At 36.5% G+C, this 16,600-nt stretch overlaps 1 protein-coding gene across 5 annotated transcripts in view; it reads left to right on the top strand.

Moving 5' to 3' along the window:
• The window catches only part of COL24A1 (collagen type XXIV alpha 1 chain), a 405,325-nt gene that overhangs the window by 215,710 nt on the left and 173,015 nt on the right, over nt 1–16,600 (top strand). The window lies entirely within an intron of this gene.

Genomic DNA, 16,600 nt, shown 5'->3' with positions numbered 1-16,600 from the left:
ATGGTATTTCTGAGTTTCCTAAGTCTATTTTCTTTTTTTAATCATTATTATTTGTTTCTCCTTCACATTCAGCTTGATTGCTGTCCCTTACACTGTCCCATTCCTCTAGTCTATTATTTATTCCATCTAGTATATTTTTTTTAATTTTTTTAATGTTTATTTTTGAAGGAGGGAAAGACAGAGTGTGAGTGGGGGAGAGGCAGAGAGAGAGGGAGACACAGAATCTGAAGCAGACTCCAGGATCTGAGCTGTCGGCACAGAGCCCGCCACGGGGCTCAAACTCACAAACCACTTGATCATGACCTGAGCCGAAGTCATAGGCTTAACCGACTGAGCCACCCAGGCGCCCCTCAATCTAGTATATTTTTAATTTCAGTTATTGAGTTAATTTCTGGTTGGTTCTTTTTTATATTTTCTATGTCTGTTGAGGATCTCACTGAGGTCCTCTACTCTTAAGTCCAATGAATATCTTTATGACCATTACTTTAAATTCTCTATCAGGCCTATTACTTATCTTTATTTTGTTTAGCTCTCTTGCTGTGATTTTCTCCTGTTCTTTCATTTGGGACATATTCCTCTGTCTTCTCATTTTGTCTAACTTTCTGTGTCTGTTTCTGTGTTAGGAAAGCCAGCTATGTTTCCTGCTCTTGAAAGTAGTGTCCTTATGAGGAAGAGATCCTGTAGTGCCCTGCAGTGCAATGTTCCTTGTTCACCAGAACCTACCTGGCACTTCAGAGGTGTCTCCTATGTATACCTTACTGTTGTGGCTGAGCTGGATTGTCTTCAACTAATCAAGAGGAAATTTTAAAAAAATATGTGGAGACAAATTAAAATGAGAATGGTCTAACATCTTTGAGATGCATCAAAAGCTGTTCCAAAAGGGAAGTTTATAGCAATAGAGGCCTACATAAATAAGCAAGACAAATCTGAAATGAACAACTAACCTTAAACCTAAAGTAGCTAGAAGAAGAAGAACAAACAAAATCCAAACACAGTGCAAAGAAGGAAATAGTAAAGATTAAAGCAGAAATAAATTATATAGAAACTAAAAAAGCAATAGAATAGATCGATGAAACCAGGAGTTTGTTCTTTGAAAAGAGCAACAAAATTTATAAACCTTTAGCTAGACTTATTAAAAAAAAGAAAATTGGAGTCAAATAAACAAAATCAGAAATGAAAGAGAAGAAATAACAACTGACACCACAGAAAAGCATTATAACAGAATATTATGAAAATTATAAGCCAACAAAATTGGACAACCTACCAAAACTGAAGCATGAAGAAATAGTAAATTTGGACAGATGGATTACCAGCAATGAAATTGAATCAGTAATCAAAAACTCCAAACAAAAGTCCAGGACCAAATGGCCTGGCAGGAAGATTCTACCAAACACTTAAAGAAGAGTTAATGCCTGTTCTTCTCAAACTTTTCCAAAAAATAGAAACGGAAGGAAAGCTTCCAAATTCATTCTATGAGACCAGCATTACCCTGATACCAAAACCAGATGAAGACACTACAAAAAAAGAAAAAAAAGAAAGAGAGAACCACAAGCCAATATCTCTGATGAACATAGATGTAAAAATCCTCAACAAAATATTAGCAAATCAAATCCAAAAATTACCACATTAAATTAAAAATTACCACAATCATTTAAAAAATTACCACAATTGAGATGTCTGGGTGGCTCAGTTGGTTGAGTGTCTTACTTTTGATTTTGGCTCAGGGTGTTATCTCACAGTTCGTGAATTCAAGCCCTGTGTTGGGTTCTGTGCTGACAGTGAGAAGCCTGCTTGGGATTCTGTCTCTCCCTCTCTGCCCCTTCCTCTCTCTCTCTCTCTCTCCCTCTCTCTCTCTCTCAAAATAAGTAAATGAACTTAAGAAAAAATCACCACAATCAAGTGGGATTTATTCCCGAGATGCAAGGTGGTTCAATATCTGCATATTAATTATTGTAATATATCATCTCAAGAGAAAGGATAAAAACCATATGATTATTTCAATAGATGCAGAAAAAAACATTTCACAAAGTACAACATCGATTCATGAAAAAAAAAAAACCCTCAATGAAGTAGGTTTAAAGGGAACATACCTCAACATAATAAAGGCCATATATGAAAAACCCACAGCAAACCTCATACTCAGTGAGGAAAAACTGAGAACTTTTTTCTAAGGTCAGGAACAAGACAAGGATGTCCACTTTCACCACTTTTATTTGACATAGTTTTGGAAGTCCTAGCCACAGCAATCAGATAACAAAGAAATAAAAGGTATCCAAATCACTAAGGAAGAAGTCAAACTTTCACTATTTACAGATGATATAATGCTACATAGAAAAACTCTAAAGACTCCACCAAAAACTAAAACTGACAAAGGAATTCAGTAAAGTTGCAGGACACAAACTTAATGTATAGAAATCTGTTGCACTTCTATGCACTAGTAATGATATAGAAGAAAGAGAAATTAAGAAAACAATCTCATTTATAATTGCACCAAAATTAATAAAATCCCTAGGAATACAGAAGTTAAGTTTTTTTTTTATTTTTTTTTTACATTTATTCATTTTTGAGAGACAGAAAGAGACATAGCACAAGCGAGGGAGGGGCAGAGAGAGAGGAAGACACAGGATGAGAAGCAGGCTCCAGGCTCTGAGCTGTCAGCACAGAGCCCGACACGGGGCTTGAACTCACGAGCTGTGAGATCATGACCTGAGCCGAAGTCAGACGCCTAACCGACTGAGCCACCCAGTCGCCCCCAGAAGTTTTTAACCAATGAGTTGGAAGACTTGTACTGTCAAAATTATAAAACATTGATAAAAGTAGTTGAACGCAACACAAACAAGTGGAAAAATATTCCATGTTTATGGATTGGAAGGACAAATATTATTAAAATGTATGTATCACCCAAAGCAGCCTACAGATTTAATGCAATCCCTATCAAAATACCAACAGCATTTTTCACAGAACTAGAATGAATAAGACTAAAATTTGTATAGAAGCACAAAAGACCTCAAATAGCCAAAACAACCCTGAAAAGAACAAAACTGGAGGTGTCACAATCCCAGACTTCTAGTATGCTACAAAGCTGTAGTAATCAAAGCAGTATGGTACTGGCACAAAAACAGACACATAGGTTAATAGAACAGAATTGAGTCCAGAAATAAACCCACCATTTTATGGTCAATTAAAAATTGGACAGCTACTTGCAGAAAATGAAACTGGACAACTTTCTTACACTATACATAAAAATAAATTTAAAATGGATTGATGACCTAAATGTGAGACCTGAAACCATAAAAATCCTGGAAGAAAGCATAGGCAGTAATTTCTCTGAAATTGGCCATAGCAATATCTTTCTAGATATGTCTCCTGAAGCAAGGGAAACAAAAGCAAAAATAAACTATTGACAGTACATCAAAATAAAAACCTTCTGCACGGCAAAGGAAATAATCAGCAAAATTAAAAGACAACCTACAGAATGGGAGAATATATTTGCAAATGACATATCTGATAAAGTGTTAGTACAGAAAATAAAGAACTTATATAACCCAACACCAAAAAAACAAATAATCCAATTTAAAATTGGGCAGAAGACCTGAACAGATATCTCTCCAAAGAAAATACACATATGGTGGACAGACACATGAAAAAACGCTCAACATTATTCATAATTAAGGAAATTCAAATTAAAACCGCAATAATATATCACCTCACACCTGTCAGAATAACTAAAGTTAAAAACGCAAGAAAAACAAGTGTTGGTGAGGATGTGGAGAAAAAGGAACCCTATTTCACTGTTGGTAGTAATACAATCTGATGCAGCCACTGGAGGTTCCTAAAAAAGTTAAAAATAGCATTACCATATGATCCAGTTATCACATGACTGGTTATTTATCTAAAGAATACAAAAACACTAAATTGGAAGGATATATGCACTTTATGTTTATTACAGCATTATTTATAATAACCAAATTATGGAAGCCTCCCACATGCCTATCAATAGACAAATGGATAAAGAAGAGGTGATATATATATGTGTGGGTATCTACACACATAGTATATGTGTGTAGACATACAATGAAATATTATTCAGCCATAAAAAAGAATGAAATCTTGCCATTTGCAACATCGATGTTAAGTGAAATAGGTCAGAGAATGATAAATACCATATGATTTCACTCATATGTGGAATTTAAGAAACACACAAAGAACAAAAGGGAGAAACTAGAAAACAGACTTTTAACTGTAGAGGACAAATTGATGTGTACCAGAGGGGAGATGGGTGGGCAGATGGGTGAAATAGGTGAAGAGACTCAAGAGTACACTTGTCATGATGAGCGCTGAGTGATGTATAGAATTATTGAATCACCATATTGTACACATGAAACTAATATAACACTATATGTTAGCTATAATTGAATTTTAAAAAGTAATCAAATATCCAGTTTATGCCATGCATTCATTCTATAGATATTTACTGAGCAACTGCACTGTGCCAAGTAAGGTGCTAGGCAATGAGATTAGCTGAAATGCTCCTCAAGACAAACAGAACATAGTCTACTCTCAAAGAGCTTATACAAATTTATACATTTTTAAAAGTAATAATGAGTTTAAAGAAAACAATGAAGATCTATGAGAGTTCATAAAATCTGCCTTCTGTAGAATGTTGTCAGTAAATAGTTTCTTTAGTGATGCTGAAAAATCCAGAATGCCAGATACACCTTTCTCCCTATGAAATAAAAGTACTCCAATTAAAAAAAAAAAAAAAAAAAAAAAAGATCCCGGGTCACCTGGGTGACTCAGTTGGTTGAGTCCGATTTCGATTCAGGTCATGGTCTCACAAAGTTCAAGAGTTTGAGCCTTGAATCAGGCTCTGTGCTGACAGCTCAGAGCCTGGAGCCTGCTTTGGATTCTGTGTCTCCCTCTCTCTCTGTCTCTCTCTCTCTCTCTCTGTCTCTCTCTCTCTCTCCCTCTCTCTCTCTCTCTCTCTCTCTCTCTCTCACACACACACACACAAATAAGTAAATATTTTTAAAAAAATAGATCTCTTTATCACCTGCTCAAAAGATTTCAAATATCTTTATGTGCCTGGGTGCTTTTCATCTTCCTTATAGAATCTTATTGATGGAAGCTTTGAGAGAGATTATGGAATTTTAGTACTGGAATGTATGAGAGGGATTATCTAGTCTATCCTCTGTTTTTTAGAATTGGGAAGATGAGACCCAAACTGTTTCCATGACCTGCTTCATAAATGAATATCTAAACTAGAACTTAAATCTTTAGTAATCTATAAATACCATCCTGTTATTTTCCTCAGTTTTAGGTACAGAGATTTTGGTGCAAGAAGGGTTTGATAGGAGGCATCAGACAACAGATTTTCTGACTTTAATTTTGTTTTCATATAGAATCCATGCAAAAAACAAAAACAAAAACTCAAGACATGAGATCTGCATGAAAGAACGCAGAACTAATTCAATGCTTTATATGTGGGGAAAAATGTGCTGTGATTATAAGCATATACTCTTTTCTGTGAATGATCTTGCTAGTTTATTAGAGTTTTAGGGAGAGCTTACAGTTCAAATGTTTTGCAGCACAAGTGTCATAGCAGGAGAATTTCTCTCATTTCTCATCCAACTTATATCTTTAATAATTTAAGAAGTTCAGCCAAGATTAGGTGTTAGCCCTATGTTGATACTTACTTTATCACCTTTGATTTATTGTCATGAGACTCATTCAAAAGAGTGGGATAATGTAAACAACAGATGCCAGGCAGTTTAGTGCAGAGAGAACAGTATCACTTGCCTTTCTATTCTCAAGCTTCTCATAACATAAGTGTGAGTAAAAGCATCTGTTGAGACATTCCAGGCATGTTCTTTTAATTATTGCCAGACGATCCTGAGGCAGAACTTCATTCTAACTTTTTATTTCATGACTCCATGTATGATCCAAGGAAGTAAGAATCAGGTAGTTGTTAGGGAAATGTCAGAGACTGAAATCCCTGTTTGCATACTGAGAAGACCATTGACTTATATATTTTAGAAAACCTGTATATCCAGATGCCAAGAGTCTGAAATGGAGGAACTGATGTCACAATAAACTATTGTCCAATCAGGAGCCTCTAAAATGAAATGTTTGTCTATATTCTAAATTTAACTGACTATATAAAATATTCCACATTATTTATTAATGTCTGGCATGTATTATATTCTCAAATAATGTTTGTTGACTATATGAATGAATGAATTTATTTTAGGGCATGTCTATACTTTTTAAAGTGTTAATGAATACAGGCTTTCTGTATAATTGGCTTTTCTTTAGTAAGTCACCAGTGTTTATAGATAGTTTATCTTCACTTTTCAGAAAATTTAAATTAATAAAGCTAATTAGGCACAGTCTTAGCTTCAAAGACAGTAGATAACACAGATAAGTAATCATTTTTTTTTATTTACTTGTACATCATTCCAAAAAAAATTGAGAGCTATCTAACTCCTGTATTTAGTAACAGGTATGATTTAGCATAAGTGCTGTGCTATATGGTTTATTCATTTGGTTTATTTGAATTCTTGGGCACTAGATATTGATGTAGTGATTATGTCTGCATGTAGTATAAGTGTACCTTACTTAAAAAAATATGCTTAAATAATGTTTTGTAAAGCGAGTCAAATACTCTGAAAAATAAATTATAATAAGCTATAAATTTTTTGCTGGCAAAGTGTCCTCAGTTTTTGGTGAGCTTGAAAACTTTCATCCCCTGTCTATCAAAACAAGATTTATCACTCAGCACAAAGGGAAAGGGATGAACATCTCACTCCAGTTACTGTCTCAGAGTGTCTCCCTCAGTTGCATATGGGATACATTCCAAATACTGTTTTCTTATTCTTTGGACTTGCAAGCCAATCCCCAGAAACCATATATATGTAAAGAACAATTTCCTCCCTTTTATTTAAACAACATTAAGCATTCAGTTTATCGTAAGGATGATAACAGTCATTACCCAAGCATTAAAAGTAGGCTCAACATCACTCATCATTCATCATCAGGGAAATACAAATCAAAACCATGATGAAATATCACCTCACACCTGTCAGAATGGCTAAAATTAACAGCACAAGAAACAACAGGTGTTGGCAAGAATGTAGAGAAAGGGGAACCCCTCTTGCACAGTTGTGGAATGCAAACCGGTACAGCCACTCTGGAGAACAGTATGGAGTTTCCCCAAAAAACTTAAAATAAAAGTACCTAATGACTCAGCAGTTGCACTATTAGGTATTTACCCAAAGAAAACAAAAATAGAGATTTGAAGGGGTACATGCACCTCGATGTTTATAGCAGCATTATCAACAATAGCCAAACTACGGCGAGAACCCAAATGTCCATTGACTGATGAATGGGTAAGGAAGATGTGGCATATATGTACAATGGAATATTACTCGACCATCAAAAAAGAATGAAATCTTGCCATTTTCAATGATGTGAATGGAGCTAGAGTGTATTATGCTAAGGGAAATAAGTCAGTCAGAAAAAGACAGACACCATAAAATTTCACTCATATGTGGGAGGGAAATGAGTGGAAGGAAGATGGGCTAGATGGGTGATGGTTATTAAGGAGGATGCTTGTTGTGATGAGCACTGGGTATTGTATGTAAGTGACGAATCATTGAATTCTACTCTTGAAACCAGAATTGCACTGTATGTTAACTAACTAAAACTTAAAGTTAAAAAAATCATGAAACAATAAAAGTAGGCTTAAGGTGTGTACCTTATAGCTACACTACTAACACATATCTTGTCAAAGGAAAGATTTAAAAAGGAAATCTGCCTTTACTGATTTAGACATACTCTTAGTTATTTCTAATCTTTTCATGAATAAAGGTCAGTTTTATAGACCAACAATAGTCATGTATTTAGCATACTTTCAGTGCCTATGTATGGACTCACTGATACTTTGCAGTAATTCCATGGCCCTCAGTGGATTGAGACTTATATTTAGGGAAACATGTCAGCACAAGTTGGATATTCCACAAGCAGACTGCTGCAATGGCATTTTGCTGCAGGGTATTTATTAGTAAGTAACACTTGAGGAAAGAGGAAGAGGATGTAAGATTGAATAGATGGAGAAGTCAAATTGATGGGATCCTACTTAAATCTCAGCCATCCCTACAGAAAACTCTGGATCTTTCATAACCTATCATGTTGGGCTGAATGGTTGGGCTTTTGTACTCTAACTCAGGTACTCTAACTCATAGTATAAGGGCCACCATGGGACGGGTGTGTGGTCAAGAAGGCCCTCTGAAGCCGATGACAGCTTGAGCAGTACCTTCTTCCTTGATGGAGTATCTGGGTGGCCCATATTGATGTTCACCACAGTGCACTCCTTGTGTTACTTGGATTGATTTCATATCCTTTCAGGTAGATGCTCCTCTAGGATTCTGCTGGGTTATCTTCCTGAAGGAAAACTTTTAGAAAAGGAGTGAGAGGTACAAATTATAGCCCCTACTGCATCTAGTTTTAGGACCACAAATGATATCAATCTTCCCCCTCTTTCTGATGATCAGGGTAAATTAACTATACCACAATGGTGACTTTTCCTTGATTTCTGGTGCTCAGATACAGAGAACTTGAAGTGCTCAAGGGGCAGACAAACCTTGCAGTTCAATGGAACTTTTACTGTATCATCTGATAAAAATATGTCCTCTTTGGGCACTAGGACCTCTATTCCAGCAGAGCTTACATTTTGTGGGATGGAAAGTACAGGCAGAGATGTTGGGGGTGGTAGTAAGTAGGATTAATTCTGCTTTCACCCCTTGGTTCCAAGACCAATGAATATTTCCTGTTTGAGACCCAGTACCACATAACTGTCTTCGATTCAGTGTGTATACTTTTTCATCCTTTGAGTGATGCTTTATCATTAAAAGCTGTCACCTCCTAGTTGGCACTTTAACTGCTCCTTTAGCAGGCTATTCCAATGCTCTGTCAGGTTGGAAGCTTCTTGTAGTCATGTGATATAACTATTAAATCCCATGAACATAGGCCCACTGTCAGAACTTTTTTGCTATAAAGTGGGTGTCGTGCTCTGACACAATTTTGGGGGGGTCTTGTAAGACAGATATTTTGTAAGATATCAGATACCGCTGCTAATTGAGGCCTGAGGGTAGGAAAGCAACCTACTCCCAGAGTATGTCATTTCTGTTAGAATAAATCGTTGACCTTTCCCGACTGAACTTGCCCCCCAAGTAGCTGATTGTTCTCCTCAAAGAATGGCATCATTTTATAGGCACAGTGTTGTTCTTTGTTGTTTGCAGTGTGACTATTCAGTGGCAGCAGTAATTAATTTAGCCTTGTTAAATGGGAACCCATGATGTCAGGCTCATGCATACACTTTCCATCTCTCCCACCATGCCCATTTCATTCATATGCCCATTATCCAGCACCATGATGACTAATGACCAAGACTTGCTGATGTCAACTTTCTAAATCATTCTGTATCCTTCCAGTAATTCTTCCATGTTTGACCTTCTCTAGTAGGCATTAACATTTGATACAAATGTTTTGTCTAATGTGCCCATCTAAACACCTCATTCTCAAATCTTATTCCCAGTGTTAGTCTCCTTCCTTTCAAGTGCCTAACCCACCAGCTGGGTCACTCACAAATACCCACTAGTCTGTATATATTCTAACCTGAAGCCACTTCTCCTTCCCACAAGGTGGATGGTCTGGGGCACTCCCAGAAATTCTGCTCATTACAAATATTCCATTGTCATTGCCTTTTAAGACACTTTCACTGAAGCTATAGTGCATTTTCTATCCATTTTTGGTTCTCAACTACATAGTATCTTAGTTCAGGCTGCTATAAGGAAATACCACAGTCTGGGTGGCTTAAACAACAAACGTGTTTCTCACACTTCTGGAGGTTGGAAAGTCCAACATCAAGGCACTGACCAGATCCAGTGATTGGTAAGGGCCCTCTTCCTGGTTTGCAGATGGCCGTCTTTTCAGTATATCCACACATGGTATAGAGAAAAAGGGCTAGTTCTCTTCTTCTTATAAGGACTTTCATCCCATCCTAGGAGCTCCACTCTCATCACCTAACTACCTCCCAAGAGCCCTACCTCCAAATACCATCCCAATGGAGCTTTAACATATGAATTTTGAGGGGACACAAGCATTCATTCCATAGCATTAAGACTACCCATCCATAAACCAAGCTTGGACTTTTTCCTTCTCAAGCAGCTGGACATAAGGGTTCTCCTAGATACCCAAAGGTGTCTGCTGAAAAAGAGTTTGGGGATCTAGACCACTTCTTCATTCAGTTCGCCTGTACCTCTGTTGTGCTCATGTTCCATCCCACAATGCACTGGAACCATTTATCTTCTGTCTGATACGACAGCTTATGACAGATCCAGATGCATGGTCATTTGGTCCCATGGTTAGGTGCTCAGTCTCTACCCCAGCCTAGTAGCACGCTAGAATTTGATTTTCAAAACACAAATAATTCTCTGTTGCAAATGGCATGGCCTTGCCTCAAAACCCAAGGAGCCTGTTATGTCCTTCCTATCACAGCTTGCTGTGAGCTCTACATGGCTTCCTTTCCCACCTCTAATGTTTCTAAAACCATAGGGTCTGCCCAGTCATATGGCCCAAGTGGCAAAGCTGCTTACCTCAAAGCTTAGACCCACTACAGGACTTTTCACAATCTCTTGAGGTACGTGCAAGGGTATTAAATCCTATATCGTTGAAGAGTGCTCCCAAACTAATAAACTCTTTCATATCTATTTTTTGTTATATTTATGTTTTTTTATATTATGTCATGGCTCCCTTGATTAAGTACCTCTAAAATTGGGTTCCCACATACTCTCCCAGCTCCTACCAGTATACATTGGCTGGATCTTTCATTTCTTTGGCGTATGGTCTGTTCCTCCTATATCAGACATGGCAAGCTCCAGATGGATTATACTGTGACTTACCCCTAGTTATTGGCATAATGGCCAAAAGAGGATGTATAGACAAAGCCTAATTGGGGTACACATTTTCTATAGGAGAGACTACTAGCATTAAAAAGTAGGCCATTTCTGTAAGCTCATAGAGTTCGAAGGAGTCTGGTGATTCAAAATCTTCAGGGACTTCTATACAGGTGTCCCCATGACAAGTGTCAGGATCCCATTTTTTTTTTCCCCAGCCAAGACCCTGACCTTGTTCTAATAGGCTTGTCTTGGTTAGAGATTTTACTTTCCCTAGAGTTTGATCATTCTGTTAAATCCTAGGCTTTTACTCAGTTTCTCTATCCTTCCACTGGAGGAAATAAGAGTCCAAACAACCCTTTAGGGAGCTCTGGAGCATATATGGCCCATCAGAGTAATCCCATATTAGGCAAAAATGGGCATGCCTTCATACTCTCACTTTAGTCTTTGGATGTAGGCCTCTCTGCTGAAGCCTAGACTTTGAAGAAGTTGATTACAGCAGCAAGATCTTCTTAAAGGGCTGTGTGGGCAGCTCATCTCTATTTCCATCACTACCGCTCTATCTAATTTGTTTAGTCATTCACTCAATACATATTTATTAATTATCTTCTATATTCCAAGAGTGTGCTAGGTATAAGGGACACAGTATTAGATAAGGCATTATCCTTGCCTTGTAGAGCAATGCAGACTAATGAACGTATAGAGCACACAGACAAATGAACTTGAGGTTACAGACAGCTTCCTGAATGGTAAAGGATGAGGCAAATGAGCTAAAGTAGCTTACTTCAAGTCACAGTGTCAAATAACTATCTCCTTAGCTTATAGATTTCATTTGAAAATAGGGGTGAAGTGATCCAAAGGTTAGTTTTTTAGGAACAGTGATGTGTTTCCAAACAAACAGAAAAGGTTCATTCATGTTTATCAGGTCATAAAATTACTCCTAAATGAAACGTTCTGAAAAACATTATAGAGAAAAAAAATAGACAATATCCTCCTTTTGATCATATATTTTCCATGTATAGTCAACTCCATAAGTTTTCTTTTTTTCATCCTGTTTTCTAAATGTTATTGTTCTTGGCCTTTCCTTTTCTCAGTCCACGTACTCACTTTGGTGACTTATCTACTCTCCAGGTCTTTACTGTCTATTTGCTGATTATTCACAAATAATAATAATAATAATAATAATAGTAAATAAAATAAATAAAAATAATAATAGTCCTTAGCTCTAGACTTGCATACTTCATTGTGCAGTGAATATTCCTATCAGAATGTCCAGTATATATCTCCTATTCATCGTATCTAAAAAGGAATTCCTCTTTCTTATCCAGATAGATTACACACACTTTATTTCCACTTTTCTATAAATTCCCCATATCTGTCCAGGCTGATGACAGTCTGTATTTTCATTGTTTTGGACAAATATGTGAAGGTATGAGAATTTAAAATGGAGAAACAAATATTAGATATAGAAGTACATTTTCCCACGTAGTGCTTAAAGTTGTCATTTTCATATCTGACCAGTCTTCAGTTTCTCCTACTCTGGAAATTTTGTACTAGGGTGCATCATGTAAGATTACCAATTTTTAAGGTAAAATTAAAATATCAGCAATTGCATATAGTACAACTGAGTACTACTACTTTTTTGTGGTAAGATGACTTCTAAAATTTTTATTTTTAAACAGAGAGTACACACTAATGCAAACATTGAAGCTAATATGTTTCTAAGATGAAACAGAGCTATATCATAGAGAATTTGTCTTATATATAACATTTGCAAGTGAATTTAAAGAGCTTTGGGGGCTGAGATTTTTTTTTTTATCTTGCAAATGCAATCCTTTCCACATTGAAAATTTGAAACAATGTAGACAAGTTCTAAACCACTGTTAAGGCGCAATTATTAAGTCTAAGAACTTCGTACAAAAATTTTTTTTAACATTTTAGTTTCAACTAGGAAATACTCTAATTTTATATGTCTTTAGTGAACAAGTAGGATGTGGTTACTTTAAAAAATGGCACTAGTGTATTTTAGAGTTTCTACTGACTTTTGGAAAAAAATAATAACTTCTTTTCAGTTCGAACAAGTGATTTATTGCACACAAGGCTTTTTGGCCTTTTGAATTTCCGCTTTAGCTTACAAAATCTTTAAATAGACTATTATGTATCCTATTTTATAAGAAGTGAAGTGTTTTCAGTTTGTATAGAGTTGTCCAGCTCTTGACACGCAGCATGTTTTGGTTCTAGTCTTTGTCATTTTCTTTAATGTGTGTAAGATGTGGAATCAGTGTTTTGAAACTTTTTAATGAAAATTCTTGGCCAAAAAGGTATAAATTGCTGATAATTCTTATACATGAAGGCTATGGCTTCAGTTACTTGCTTGTAGTTCCCTTAAATATCCAAGAGAAATGATTTGGGCTCTGTGGGCTATACAGTATCTGTCACAACTACTCTGCCTTCGCAGAGCAAATGTGGCCATAGAACATAGGTTAATAATGGACATTGCTGTGTTTCAGTAAAACTTATTTACAAAAAGAGGTAGCCAGTCTTTGGAGTCACTTTGCTGACTACTACTTTATCTGAAATTCTATAGACTTTATCTTCTTGTAATATTTTTACTATATACTTTGTATTTTAGTTATTAGCTCTTTCTAAATTGACTAGTATAGTGTCTTATACTTGGTATATAATAAATAACTAATGAAATAAGAATGAAATTTTATACATTTCATCTTTGGGAAAATGTACATCATTCCGACAACACTAATTTAGAATTTTTTTCTCCAGAAGTGTATAGCTTGAAAATAGATATAAGAAACTAAAGAGGGGCTCCCGGGTGGCTTAGTCAGTTAAGCATCCTATTCTTGATTTCGGCTCAGGCCATGATCTCAGTGTTGTGAGATGGAGCCCCAAGTCAGGCTCCATGTGGAGCATGGAGACTGCTTAAGATTCTCTCTCTTTGTGTGGAGGTTCCTCAAAAAATTCAAAATAGCACTACCCTGTGACCCAGCAACAGCACTACTAGGAGTTTACCCAAGCAATACAGGAGTGCTGTTGCATAGGGACACATGTACCCCAATGTTTATAGCAGTGCTTTCGACAATAGCCAAATTATGGAAAGAGCCTAAGCATCCATCAGCTGACGAATGGATAGAGAAGATGTGGTTTATATATAAGGGAATGCTACTTGCCAATGAGAAAGAATGAAATCATGCCATTTGCAGCAATGTGGATAGAACTGGTGGATAGAACTAAGTGAAAAAAGTCTGTCAGAGAAAGATGTCATATGTTTTCACTCATATTTGGATCTTGAGAAATTTAACAGAAGAGCATGGGGGAAGGGAAGGGGAAAAGAAGAGTTACAAACAGAGAGGGAGGGAGGCAAACCATAAGAGACTCTTAAATACAGAGAACAAACTGAGGGATGATGGGGGGTGGGGGAAAGGGAAAAATGGGTGATGGACATTGAGGAGGGCACTGTTGGGATGAACACTGGGTGTTGTATGTAAGCCAATTTGACAATAAATTATATTTAAAAAATTCTCTCTTTTCTTCCTCTGCCACCACCCTACTCATTCTCTCTGTCTCTCTCTCAGACTCTCAAAATAAATAAACATTTATTTAAAAAAAAAAAAACTAAAGAAAACTAGTGGGAAGATCAGAGGTTTTTTTTTTTTTTTAATTTTTTAAAAGTTTATTTATTTATTTTGAAAGAGAGTGAGAGAGAAAGGGAACTGGGGAGGGACAGAGAGAAAGGGAGAGAGAATCCCAAGCAGGCTCCACACTGTCAGCACAGAGCCTGACACAGCTCAGACCCACGAAATGCGAGATCATGACCTGAGTTGAGATCAAGAGTTGGATGCTTAACTGAGTGAGCTACCCAGGCACGTCAAGACTCAAAGTCTTAATAAATTATTTATGTTCTCCTAATGTACGTTTCATTAAAGATTCCCTGTGGACAAGGATGTAAGCCTGTGAACTGCCTATTTTCCAGTGAGAACCTATCTCTTCCAAGTATGCCCTTTTGATGGACTGCAGCTTCTAATACTTAAATCAGGAGTGACAAACTCAAATGCCCTACTGGGAGCAGGCAGGTAGTATAAGTAAGTAAAATGGATCAAGTATAAGAGAGAAGAGCAATTGGTATGGACTGTGGTGAACTAAAGAGAGCATCTAAGTAGCAACTGCTACTTAGATTTGTCTAGTATTTGCCTTTGAGAATGCTTGCCTACAAGCAAGCTAGGTCATCTGAAATTAGGAATCTTGGGGCGCCTGGGTGGCGCAGTCGGTTGGGCGTCCGACTTCAGCCAAGTCACCATCTCGCGGTCCGTGAGTTTGAGCCCCACATCGGGCTCTGGGCTGATGGCTCAGAGCCTGGAGCCTGTTTCCGATTCTGTGTCTCCCTCTCTCTCTGCCCCTCCCCCGTTCATGCTCTGTCTCTCTCTGTCCCAAAAATAAAAATAAACGTTGAAAAAAAAAATTTGAAATTAGGAATCTTATAAATCTTTATATATAAAATCTTTTTTATAAAAAATCTCTGGATTTTTAAATGTTAGCACCTAATTCAGTTTCTGTTAATTAATAAGTAAGTGCTGTGAGCTAACCAGAATAGTTCTGTAGGTGATATCTTTCTGGTATACATAGTCAATATTGGGATATGTCAAATGGGCCTACTCCATTCACTCACCTGGGTTATATATATGTGTGTGTTAGGAAAAGGTTTTTTTTTTTTTTTTTTTTTTCCCCAAAATCAATACTAGTCTGTGTTCAGGTTCTGCTAGTTTGTTTACTCTCTCACTAATAGTTATATTTCATTGTTGTGCTCAGATGTGATTAACTGCCCATTGATCTCTGATTGTCTCAGAGTGAAAGTGTCAATGCTCTTAGAATTAATAACCCTAGAAATAAATTATTAGATCACTTACAACTGGATATAACCGCTAATATTAGTGTAGTGTTTAAGAATGTAGATCTGTACTGTCCAATAGGTATATGCCAGTCACAAATGTCACTTAACATTTTTCAGTAGCCATATTTAAAAAGATAAAAAGAAGCAGATGAAATTGATTTTAGTAATATTTTATTTAAGCCAGTATCTCTGAAGCATTATCATTTCAATATGTAACCAAGTTAAACAATGATTTGAATTTTTTCTTTCTTTTTGTAGTAGATCTTCAAAATCTGATATCTTTACATTTACAGCACATGTCAGTTTTGACCAGCTACATTTCAAGTGCTCAATAACCACTTAAACTCATCTATACTATTTAAACTCATTGACCTCAGCAAGCTATTTAACTCATTGTCTTTTCTGTAGGGGCATCAGGATAATACTATCAAATATGATTGTTGTGAGGATTAAATCAGGCACATAAGGAGTGCTTAACATATGTTAGTATATCCTTGATCACCAGATAGATTGACAGGTAGGTAGGTAGGTAGGTATACACAGGTAAGTGTATAGGTATGTAGGTAGAGAGAGAGAAGAGATTGATATGGATAATGATACAAATATATGTGGATAAAATTATGCCTCATGTATTAACTTCAGTTAGCTTCAATACATCAAATTCTTTTTTCATGATTTAGGTGCCTTCTATATACTAATGCATATTATTGTACAATAATCTATTTAAGCAGGGTCTTTGCTT

This window comes from Herpailurus yagouaroundi, unplaced genomic scaffold (assembly GCF_014898765.1).
Source record: "Herpailurus yagouaroundi ecotype Mexico unplaced genomic scaffold, PumYag 77, whole genome shotgun sequence".
Classification (NCBI taxonomy): domain Eukaryota; kingdom Metazoa; phylum Chordata; class Mammalia; order Carnivora; family Felidae; genus Herpailurus; species Herpailurus yagouaroundi.
This window is presented reverse-complemented; position numbering and strand designations above follow the sequence as displayed.